Source organism: Columba livia, chromosome 3, assembly GCF_036013475.1.
Source record: "Columba livia isolate bColLiv1 breed racing homer chromosome 3, bColLiv1.pat.W.v2, whole genome shotgun sequence".
NCBI lineage: Eukaryota > Metazoa > Chordata > Aves > Columbiformes > Columbidae > Columba > Columba livia.
Genome location: NC_088604.1, coordinates 54,698,245 through 54,710,927, shown reverse-complemented (window position 1 = coordinate 54,710,927; position 12,683 = coordinate 54,698,245). Strand labels below are relative to the sequence as shown.

General features: G+C 39.1%; 1 long non-coding RNA gene across 1 annotated transcript in view; it reads left to right on the top strand.

Moving 5' to 3' along the window:
* The window catches only part of LOC135579049 (uncharacterized), a 29,168-nt gene that overhangs the window by 916 nt on the left and 15,569 nt on the right, over positions 1 to 12,683 (top strand). The gene's annotated exons all lie outside the window — the stretch shown is intronic.

The following is a 12,683-nucleotide window of genomic DNA, read 5'->3' as shown; positions in this document are numbered from 1 at the left end:
AGCAAGTTGCAGAGAAAAGTTCAGGTACCTCTGAATTCAAATAGTCTTTCTTAACTTCTTCAGCATGCCATTCAAGCCTTTTACAGAAATGATGTTGGTGTGCAGGTATTAGCTGGCATCATGGATGTTTGAACTTTAGATTTGAACTAGACATGATGTTGCAGTAGCCTCTGCAGTGGCTGCGTAATTACTTCTGTCTCATCCCAGGCATGTTAGCTTTTGTGTACTGATCTCCTCTACCATAGTGAGTCCTGCACAACTGAGGAGTCAGGGTGGCCAAAAAACAATGGAAAACACATTTTGTTTACCAACAGAGATTGTCTCCTGGTAAAACTGGTGAAGTGGCAAGAATGGTGTATCTGATTATCTGAGGCTGGAAGCTGGCAAGCTAACACAAGAAGAGGAAACTTACACTCATTTAGACTCTTGAGAGGAAGCTAGCACTAGTGTTCTGTGCCTGTAATGCATCTGGTTGTTCATTAGAGTGGGAGGTTTCTTAAGGAAAACTCAGGCAGTAGTGACAGAGTCAAAAGAATGATCTCTGTGGACTCCTGTAGCTTACCTGAGCTCCCTGATCCTTTTTATTTTCTCAGCACCTTTTCCTATAGCTTTTCAGTAAGAATCTCTGTTTCTTTGCCTTCTCCTAAGCTTCAAAGCCAATGCGTCTCTTTCTGCCACTGTTTTCCACTTTCCCGTGGTCTATCATTATCTTTCCACACAAGCTACCTTTTTCCGTGTCACTCTTATCCATTCAACCTCTCTTTCCTTTGGGCTTCTCCAGGTTGTCTGTGCCCTGCAGTTTTCACCAGCAGTTGCTTAAACTTTTTCACTTTGTCCCACAATATCAGATGCTGCTCCCTATCTATATGTACATGGACTGCATTTTGTCTCTGCTTTTGGCCAGAGCTGCTTGGTAAGGGCTCTCTTAGGAGCAGAATAAGGCCTCAGCAGAGGCAGATGAAGTCAAATAAGTCAGTTGTGTGAACTGCTCTGTTCCCTGACCTTTGAGCTCTGGTGCTGCATCTGACACTGTTTCCCTCTGCTGCTGTTCCAGTCTTTCCAAGCATGAACCTTCCCAGAAGCTGAGATTTAAAGAGAGAAGTATTCCTCCATCTCTGCTAAATCCTGTTGACAACAGTGACATTTAGATTCTCTGTGAGAGTCTCCAGTCATAACCCGTCATTGAGATGTCAAAGAGGATTCCTCCTCCGTGTAACCAACAGGCTCACCACAGTTAGGCTTGCTGCAGGCTTGTCTTTGCTTGCTCTATGCAATTAGAGAAGCTACAAATTATATATTGTGGAGGAAAAAAAGTTATGGTGTGATTATGTAGAGCAGGTGGAGGAACAATGACTAAAGCACTATGCCTGAATCCTTACTAGACTGTTCCCTGAGCACTCAAGGTGAGCCACAGGAAAACCAGATTCAGCTGTCATTAGGTCAAATGCTCAGGCCCCTTCCCAGGCCAGTCTAGATCAGCTGTGTACATACAGTAATATTGTTGTGCAGGTCCCCAGTTAGACTTAACAAAAGGCCTGTTGTGTGTACACAGTGAGTGATTTCCAAACGTTCATAACTTTGTCAAAACAAAACCAGTTTTCTGCAAAACAAGGTTGTGCGGTGCTTGTCATTGGAGATTATTTCATGCAAAATATTAACTTGCAAATTTCAGTAGTTCCACCAGTTGCTTTGTAACTGCGAAGAGGCCACATGGAAAAAAAAAAAAAAAAAAGTAGTTTTCCCTGTTTCCCTTCACATAATCAAGTGTAATTTTATTCTTATTTCTATAACTCATGTCTGGGAAGACATCAGTTCAAAAATTTGCAACTGTTGTCAATGACTGGAAATAGAAGGTTACAGATTTATTTTACAGTCCCAGTTTTAAGAGTTTGTTGCTACTGCCTGTACACTCGCGGTGTCTGCTTTCTTGGGAGGAGTGGAGAGCACGCTTTTCAATGTCCTAATGACAGAAAGCCTGTGTGCCCACAATGCCTTCTCTGTGATTTGACAGGACTTACCGATTGGTTGTAAGCCTGTCCCTCACCTATTCCTTCCCTATGCCTGGGGGGGCGCCTGGTGGAGATGGGAGCCTCGAGAGTGCTGCAGCTGCCAGCCCGCTGTATCAGACCTGCAGCCACAGAGGAGAATAAGTACTTCTGAAAACAAGCCGCAGGCCAAACGAGCCGGCATAAAGGGCCACGAGCGGCTCATGAACTGTAGCTTGAATATATCTTTCCTTTAATAAAACTATTATGTGAGCTCCGTCAAAGTCACCACAATGTAGTTTCGATGACACTTCATCCCAAGCATTCCCAGCCTTGTAGGAGCTTGCCCTTCCCCACCACCAGCACCCCATCTGCTCAGTCTGTTGCAGATGATGGTAAATCAGCATGGGCTCCTGCCTACTGCAACCATTCCAATATAAAACCAGTCTGAGAGAGCCTGGTAATTGATAATGTTGTCATCAATAGCAAAGGGAAAATATTGTTTCAATTTAACCAACACCTTGTTAACAGAGCAGACCTAGCTGTGTGATGTGCATATACATTATCTGGAGAAAAAAATCAATTAGGGGGGAAAATATATGATTAAAACATAATACAAAATTATTGCAGGCTTAAGCACAATGCAGTGAGAATTCTATTCAAACCTGTAAGACTGTAGCAGTATTAAATTATTTTTTGAACCTCATCCCCACCATGAAGATTGAGTGTCAGGTACTCTTTTTTTCCTCCTGACGGATTTCAAGACTTGATTGCCCAAATGACAGTTTACTTATTTTACTGTCACATACTTTTGTGAAATGCCATAACAAGTTGATTACAGGTTTCACATTTTGCATAGTGACAAAATCATCTGTCATATAATAGTCTGATGCCTGAAAGCCATTTAACTAAGAAACAGTTTCTACTGAAAATAATGATATTTGAAAGATTAAGGTGGGTTTAAATGTGTACATTTTCTAAGCAAGTCTTTGTTTTAACTGAATGAGAAGACCAATATTATCCCTTCGAGGCATGAATTTAAGATTTGTAAAAGTGAGTAGACAATAACTAGCCAGAGGGTGAGGCAAATTAGGAGGGGCATTGTCTCACGAATGAAATGTAGGACTGAAATAGGAAGCCTAGTGATACATCCTGGCTGCCCCAAAGTGGAAAAAGTGCTTGGCTCCTGTTTGCAAAACCCATTATTCCTACACTGGAGATGTGAAGCCATGTCATACACTCTGGCTACTGGAGAGAAAAAACAGTCTCCCTTTTCCCTCTTCACAAAAATATTGGGTCACTGGAACTGGTGTGAAGACTAGAATAAAATTTAACTTATGTATTCATCAATGTCCATAATTTAGATGAGATATAAGTAATAAAAGTAATAAGGATAATCCATTTGTTTAACGCATTCTGTTTCTTTGGTGTGATATATCATTTTTTCAATGTGATGTATCGTTTCTACCTAGCAATACTAGCCAGTTAGGGAATTTTCCAGGGCATTTTACTATTGCTAATGAGTAGAGGAAGTAGCAGTAGTAGCATTCTAACTTCTTGTGCGCAGGCAAAGGACAAGCCGATTTTCAAACTGTGAGCAGAATAGAATGGGGAAGCTCAGTAAGTTGATGGAAGAGAATGATGTGTCCCTGGCACTCTGTCATACACTGACTTTGTAGGAAATGGAGCCATCACATACCTGCCATTATGAATGCTAGTAGAAAATAATAGTAAATTATATATGAGGATGGATGCTGAACCTATCTTGAAGGATGCTATAGCCAGGTGCTCAGCTGACCTCCTGCTCTGGAATACAGCACAGGGCTCCCATTAAATACAGGCAGAGGTCAGCAAAGCAGTGCCCAAGGGTGTCTTTGACCTTCCTGGGCCACCAACTGCAGCACTCCACAAGTAGCAAAAACCTACTCCATGGCCACAGAACAATAGCAGCCAAGCGCTGTCACTGCATCCCCACTGATGAGTTTGTTCTCTGCCAAGGCTGGAGAGAGAGCAATGATGCAACAGCTCTGGCAATTCCTAGACAGCTCCACAGTGAGAGGGTGAATGGGAAACAGGAAGAATCAAAGGGGAGGAGAGATGCCTCACCGTGTTGTATTGCTACACACATGGGCAGGGTGGACAAAATTATCATCCTAGAGGCTTACCACTGCTCTCTGCAGACATAATATGTACAATGTTTTTCTTAAGTAGCACCATAATTTTCTGTGCTTTTATTAGCCTTTCTGGGGGAAAAAAGAGTGTAATAATGCTATTGTTACTTTATTTTTAGTCTATGTTTTCTCACTTTTGGATGTTACAGCATTGTATAGGTAAATGGATAGTATTGATCCTACATTTCAGTAGATGTGAGCACAGAGATTTGAAACACTTCATATGTTAGGTACTTCGGACATTCACACGGTAGAGTTTTGTTATCTGTCTCCTGAAAACTTGTGTAACCTTTAACAAGTCGCTTAAACATTCTGCTTCTTATATACATCATCTGGAAAATAAATGTGTTCTCATTTTGCCTAGGGCAAGGTAACACAAGGGAGAAATCATTTTCCTAGCATTGGAATTTCCTTTCATTTTTAAAATTGGACGATGTGGAGATCAAATTATTCATTGTGACTATTGTTTTTTCTATTTAGTTCATTGCCGTGGAATCATGGATGCATTTCCATTAACAATATAGTTTTAAGCGTTCTACTATTAATATGCTTGAAAACTGCCTTTTCCATAAACTGCTGTCAAATCTGATTTTCATTTCTTAAGTTTTTATTTAACAAAATATTTTATCTATTTAACAATCTATTCTATATTCTATTTATTTTATCCTATCTATTATTTTATGTATTTAACAACATATTTTAAGGTATTTTAATTCTAAAATAAATGGGTCTGATTTCAGCAAATATTTTGATTACCAGTGAAACTAAAATCCTGGTGTTTGAAAAACACAAGGATATTTTCTTCTATGATGGAGCTGTGACAAAGGTGTGATTACAGTCTTAGAAATGGAGAAAAAAAAGTCGTCTGGGAAAAAGGGAATAAAAAAGGCTCATTTGCAAGGAGGAAACATGATGAGTAAATACAAAAACAGACAGGACGTTTGTATTGCCTTTGTGGAGAGATCTAGTCACCACCTGAGCAGTCAGAACAACTCCAGTAGCTCTCAGCCACAGTGAACCTCGATATTCTTGATAAACTGCAACCCGCCAAGAGAGGGCACTGTGCTCATGTAGAGACACAACACCCGGGATCGGAGCTGGCCGGGTCTTGCGGGTGGGTGCTTGTGAATGCGCGGATTTGCAGCCAGCGAGCGCCGCCGCCCGCCTTGCCCGCGGCCCCGGCCGGCAGCGCTGCCCCTGCCGTCGGCCGCCGGCGAACGGAGGAAGCTGGTGCAGAGATACCAAGCTAGAGAATGCAGCTCGTCCCTAGCGTGGTCCCGCTTTGTCACACAGGCAGATAAATGGACTCCACGAAGACTGAAATATAAGAAGGAAATGTAGAAGAAATGCAGCAGATCAGGTGGTCTCTTCTGGACTCATCTTGGAAAACCCTTCTATTTTCCAGAGAGCATGGGTGGGCTTGGAACACAAAACCAATCAGAGAGAAGAATAATCTTAACTGTGTTTGTTTATAACATTTTGATTGCTTTCTAGGTGAAATGGAGTCCCTTCGGTTACTCAGAGTAAGGTCTGAGTAAATAAAACTCCATTTGTTAAATGGAGTCCCTTCGTTTACTCAGGTCATAAGTCTTCCTTGGTCTCATTTCTGATAGAGCTAAACTTTGGGGAAATGCTGATTTAAAGTTTTCTGAAAATAAGGAATTCACAAAGCATTATGGAATAAGTTCAGTAGAAGATATAATATTAAAAATTTGCATTTTAATTCTAGTCTAAAGCTCATTTTTGAAGAACTGGTCTTGCTCAACTTCTGTCTGCAACACTGAAGAGTTTCCTTCAGAAATTAAAAAAGTTAAAATATTTGTTCTGTCTGCAAACTTATTATTTCAATATATAATCCTCCTGATAAGCTAGGGAGCTTGGTCTCCCTATGCCTTATACTACGCGGTAGATTTTCCATTCCTTTAGTTATTCCCTTAGCATTTCTTGATATACTTGCTAGCTGTTCAATATTTTCTAGAAATGTGGGCAATGGAAGTTAATACAGGATATTAGTAGGGAATTAATGTGGCATTATCAAATGCAAAAAGTCTTGTAGCATTTTTGTTTACAACATCCTGATGAGAGGTCCTGTCCATCTCATGCATCTCCCATGACCTATAAGGGGGCCTTTTCTGGTTCTCTTTCCTGAGAGAGGCTCCTCCAGGTGTTCCCACTGAATTACTTGTCTGTTCTTAGCTATGAGACTTGGCACTCTACTCTGCTCAGACAGCCATGTTTCTTTGTGTTCAGCTTGCCAAGTTACCCAAGTTGCGTAGAAAGTATCCAGTCGTCTTTGCAACATGCCACTGAACCTATTTTTCTTCTTCAAATTATATTCATAACAATTTCTTTTTTCTTTTTATATAGAAATAATTAAAACAGTAGATAGTACCAGGTGCTATTGACATATTCAGTGGTTGTTTTCCATTTAAAATTACAATTTGAGACATATTATCTTGACTAAGATAATATGCTCTATATTGACTTTTCATCATTCTAGTTTTCTTAATCAAATGGTCATCAAAATGAGCTCACAAAAGTCTAAACTTTTAAAATGAACACAGTTACCATCATCATTCAAACTTGTAATTTCATTAATAAAAACCATCAAGTTAGCTTGACAAGATTTGTTTTTCATAAACTCATGTTGATCAGCATTAATTATATTATCCTCCTTTAATTCTTTATTAATTGAGTCTTATAGTAGCCGTTTCATCATTTCACTTTGGATCAATGTTAGATTGACAGGTATATAATTGTTCAGGTCATCTCATTTACCCCTTTAAAACATTGGCACAACATTAGCTTTCCTCCTTTTCTCTGGGGCTTTTCTGGTCCTCCAACTCTTATCGAAAATCAGCATTAATGGTCCAGAGAATTTTGTTGCCAGGTTTTTCTAAAACTCCTCAATGAAAATAATCTGGACCTTTTTATTTGGAAATGCATGTTGTTAGTAACTGCCTTTTAATCTCTGGAATGACTACTGGAGTGGAAAGTACTTTAATGTTACCTTCTGATAAAATTTCTACCTTTTCCTTTCTAAACACAGAATGGAGCTATGAACTGAGCAAACATGGCTTGCTTGTGTTATTATTCTTTATTCTGTGATTCCCATCTGCTCATACAAAGCCAATATTGTTCTTCTCCTTTTATTTGCTTTTAATAACCTTTTAAAAAGTCCAAATAGTTTCTCTTCCTATTGACCTTAACAGCCATGGCAGGTCTTATTGCCTTTTCACTTTTGTAATTGATTCATCTTGATTTACTTGGATCTGGTAAGGTGCATTATAAAATGATTGTGTATTCTTTTACTTTTGTTTCCTTGATCTGTTTTCTCCAGTTCCTTCTTCAATGTATGCTCATTACATTGTGGTAGTCTTCCCCTATCCCCCCACCCCACCCCGTCCTCATTTAATTTTGTTAACTGCTGTCAGCTCTCTGAAATCAACCCATTTAAAGCAATTTATAAACAGTGCTGGCTGGACTTTGTTTTCTGTGGAAACAGCAAACCTAGGAATTTGCATAAATATAACCATGAGTTTTTACCTAGTAATATGTTAGAAATTTTCTCCTATAGCTTCTTTAAGTTTTAGAAAAGGTTTAACATTGACATCAGAAGTTCCTCAGCAGATGTCACTCAGGCTGAAGTCCCTCTGATAACACAGCTGCTTATTCTTCCTGCATTATAGACAGGAACTCAGCTGAGTACCTGGCTTCTTGCTGCAATATGGTAACATGCAGCAAATCCCAGCTGGTACTTTGCTCTTTGCCAGTTAAACATTCACTCATAAACCTTCAATATTGATTGCTTCTACATTGTCAGCACTTGGAAAGAGGTAGTGCCATTTTTGACACAAAGTGTCATTTTCCACTCTTTCTCCACAGTTCATCTTTCCTAAATAGATTATAACTGCCTGATTTCAACATGCCGGTCATGCAGGTCACCCGATCAAGTCTCAGTAATACCAATGAGGACAAATTCATGCTCATATAAGAACCATTGCAATTTTTGTTTGTTTACTAACCAAGCTCCTAACCTTGGAGTATAGGTAATTAAAGATTATTTTTCTTCTTCACACCCCTTGGAGCTTTGATTAATTTTGTCCTTAGTGTCTTGGTTTTCTGCTAAATGACTGCTCTGTTCCCCTCTTCCCCTTTGTTATTAGTTTATCATCCTCAGGCAAGAGTTGCAAAAGGACCCTGGTGCCTTGCTGCCTGGTAGAATATGCAGTCTAAGTTAGACATTCCCATTGCAATGCTTGTCAAGGGGCTGAAAGCAGATTCCTGATGGCAAGAGCAGATTGCTGCCAAAGATAGGCAGTAGGAATTTCTCCAGTCAGGCATTTTTTTCCAGTGATTCACATCCCTTGAACATCTTTTAGTATATAATTTCCCATTATGTTTCTGTTGGTAGTGAGACCAGTTGAAGAAGTTCCTGCTTTCGTCTCTCACCAAGGCCTCCCCCATGACTGACCACTTTCCAAGATGCTATACAACTCCTCATGGAATCAAGTTGTAAGTCAGAGCTGTGAAGAGATCCAAGTTTTCAAAATCCCTCTTTTTTGGCAGGCTTGGTGGGTGGTAAAATCTGGGAGAGAGTGGGACAGCAAGCACACAGGTGGGAGTGAGGTTCCTGGTAGTCCTTGTCTCAGCCCTATGGCAGCAGGTTCAGTTGCTGGAGGCCCTTGGTCATTGCTGCAAAGGCAGGAGCTGTACCTTCCCTTCTGCACAGTGACCACAGGGCCCTTTTGAGGTGGGGGAAAGCAGCGCTCCAGGTTGCCATCTGAATTTCCAGGTCCTTGTGATGATGCACCTCTCCTGTGCCTGGAAAGCTGGTACAAAAAGTGCTGGAACAGCTTCCAGCTGTGTGATTAATTCAGTCCACAGAGAGTAGGGAAAGGCCTTTAATGGATCAGGTATTGCTCACTGACTTAAAAAGTTTATCAAATGGCAGTATTACATTTTTTTCTCAGCATTCAGATAACAGCAAACTATACTGTGGTCTTTATGTGCTACTCAAAGAAGATCCTTTCATATATCTTTATTGAATAGTGATTTTCCTCTACTATATAGCTGACACAGAGCTTTGAGGTAGATTTAGTATGTTGAGATGATAGTAGCAAGATGCTATTGTGCTAAAAGATATTTGGAAAATATATGGAAAAATACTGACCTTTCAGACCACTAAATGTATAATAGTTTAGTTATAATAATAACCTCCAAACAGTATTTGTTATTTTCAGATTTTATTTGTTTTTCTCTCCAGGTAAAATGAGGAAAGTTTAGGTCAAACAATTTCTAAGGACAGGATTAATCTTTTGGTGAAAGTTAGCCATAATAAAGCTGTAAAAAACCTATCATCTCATCATAAAAACTGTGAAGTAAACCTCTTACCTGCTATCACCAGCCTATCAGAGAGCCACGAAGGTAGATTAAGCCTTAATCTTTAATTATGATTCTTTTTTCTTTATAGTAATGAGTTTCTGAAGTTTCTGACAAGCTGGTTATTTAGAAGTAACAGTCTCTCGGTATTTTTAGAAATATAGGACCTGTTTTGTTCTCTCTCACTCATCCCATTAGCATCCCTTTCTTTAAGCCTTTCTCTAATTTTAATCTGTGACATACTTTTTCCAATATGAAACATGGATTTCACAAACCACTGGGACACACATAAGCTTAACAAGCAACCACCTGAACATTGTAGCCTGATATTACCAATTCCAGTTCCTTTTATGAAATACTTTTGTTCTAAGCTGTGCTTTAAATCTAAATTTAATTCTTCAGGGAGAATTGAGAATTGAGATTGAGCCTTAAACTGTATCATAAAATGTTTAATACATTTGGGCATTTAAAAAATGAACATTAAAAAGGCTAGAACATTAAAGAACTGTGTTCTTTAAGCTCCTTTGTTGTGTATGCTGTTAAGATTTATTGCAGATGTTTTCAGTTGCTCTTAAATTCACCATGTATTTCAAAGTTATTAATTTCTTTTTTTTTTATTTTTTATTTAGCTATGGCAGATGTCAGCTCTTTCAGTTTTCTTTCCATGAATGCTTTTTCCAATTTTTCATGTTCTGCCTTGAGGTAAGATTTGAATTAGAAAGGTTTGTCAACTCCTTCAGCCACCGAATTTGGGTCTTTTTTGTATTTGTTCCTACATTTTGTAATTTTTCTTTAAGATCTGTTGTTACTCCCTTCTCCCTGTGCCTTCTACTGATAGTCTGAGGTATTTCTTTACTATCCTCTCTGGAGAGAGCCATCCTCCTTGAGAGAGCTGTTTCATTCTCTTCATGGATGCAAATCGCCTATCTCTGGTTTCATGCTTAGGAAATCACATGTGTTGTTTCTTGTTCAATATTTAAGTTCTTGATCTACATTCCAATTCCTCATGCCCTCACTGAACCTCTCATAGGTACCTCTCATGTCTTCCTCATCCAGCCAGATACTGATTGCTACTATCCCCTGCACTCATGCTAGAACCACCACAAACCAAGGTAGGCTGACTTGAAGACTTCTCAGCAAACACGAATTTTACCGGAATTCTCCTACGATCCCCTGGAAATGATTAAAAAAACCCTTTATCCTGTTGATTGAAATTTGAAAAACAGTGTGTTAGGTAATAATGAATGAGATTGTAAATAATGTAAAAGAAAAGACCATTTATTTCTGAGGATAAAAGTTCAGTACAATTTCTACCATTATAATCAGTAAAAGCACAAAACTAATCTCCTCTTCAGTCTGTTTCTTGAGATTATTTTGTCTAAGAAGGTTTAACTGGCCTGGAATAATCTTTCACTACTTGTTAGGAAGATTTAACATAAAGAAGCCATCTATAGTAAAACTATAGTTTTCAATCACATTTTATTCCTGTTCTTGTTATTCTTTTCTTTTTCTTTACCACTTTTTCTTCAGTTGTTTTACTCCCTGACACTGCTCTTTTCACACATATTGACTCACTTTCTTTTTGCTCTCACTTTTTTGTGTTGCTTCTGTCACTGAACATTCTTCACTTCACTAAGTTCCTTCTTCACTTGTTAAAATCCTTTTATATCCCAAACTTTCTTCAGAACTCTGTGATTCATTTAATACTAAGTCCTGCAGGAAACCACCAAGGTGATCTTTTTGCTAGTCCTGGGGCTTTCTTTCCCAGTTATTTGTTTTTCTTGACTCCCTAAACATTAGTCAGAGCATTCTGATAATTGCTCGAACAGCACTGGGGAAAAAAGTCACCGCAGCTGTGCACTCAACTTGTGTCTACTGGGTAAAGCAGGGGAAGGCTCAGCAATACTAGAAATTCTTCTCACTTTTACTATTTTCCCATTATATCAGTTCAATTGAAAAATATTGAAAATACAATGAAGAAATGAAGATACTTAAGTCATGCAGATTTTGACATTGCCCAAGTTCCCTGCTATCAGTAAGTCTTTGACTTAATGCTATTTGTAGCTTTCTTTTTAACTATATAAAAATGAGATGGGAAATGAAATGTAAGTGAAAAAAAACAAATATCGGAAGTGAATACCCAAGCTATAAACCTTCATTTTTCTCTTTATAGTAAGCAACTTCTCCTGCAAATATGCAGAGTAACAAAGTTATAATATAAGAATAAACAATCTTGTTCTCCATTTCCTCTGCAAACTATATTACTGAAGCAACTTTCATTTCATCAAACAAGAACCTAGGAGTGGATAGAGCTGACTAGGATAATGTAAATCATCGAGAACAAAGGAATATGATCAGTGTTACATCTTTTCTCAACACCGGCTTGAATGAGTTGAATTTGTTTTTCTCCAAATTTGCCTGCTTTATCTCTCCTTGATGCATTTATCTTGGATGATCCACTCAAGGTGATCTTTTTACAGGCTACATATGGCAGCCGCCATCTCAGTCAACATAGTGGTACTGTTTTAAGAACTGTTACCTAACCAGAAATGTAGTCAGCCCGTAAGACCATAGGCTTCCCTTCTCTCCCTCATATCTTTGCACATACACCCCACACACCATGCAATCGGCTTATGGATACATCAATTGCACAGCAATAATCCGCTCCCCTGTGGGCTGTGGCTTTCGCAGAGGAGTGAGACCTGCTTTTTACATTTTACAGATGTAAATTGAGCTCAGCCTCCCACCCTTTTTCTGTCTTGATTATTCCTTTCATGCAGGCCCACACAATTTTTAACCACGTTGTAGCCAACTGAAACTTCTGTTTAAGAGTGATGCCTTCAAGTGCTGGGAAGCAGAGGGCAGCTCCGCACTGGCGGTGAGCACGACTTTGGTTTCAGAGCTAATCCATCTGCAGCGGCAAAGAGATAGCACTCAGCACCTGCTTCTTCTTGGTTTGTGGGATTTTCGATTAGCTCAGGTGAACAACCAGCAGAGGGGAAAAGTGACTTCTTGGTTGTATAGGCTAACATTTGCAGTTAGCCTGTACTGTGTGTGGATTTGAAGGCTGCACAGAGAAATGAGTGAAAAAAAGCAACTCAAAGAAGCACACTATCTTTAGGGGCTCTTTATGGGATGTTTGTGC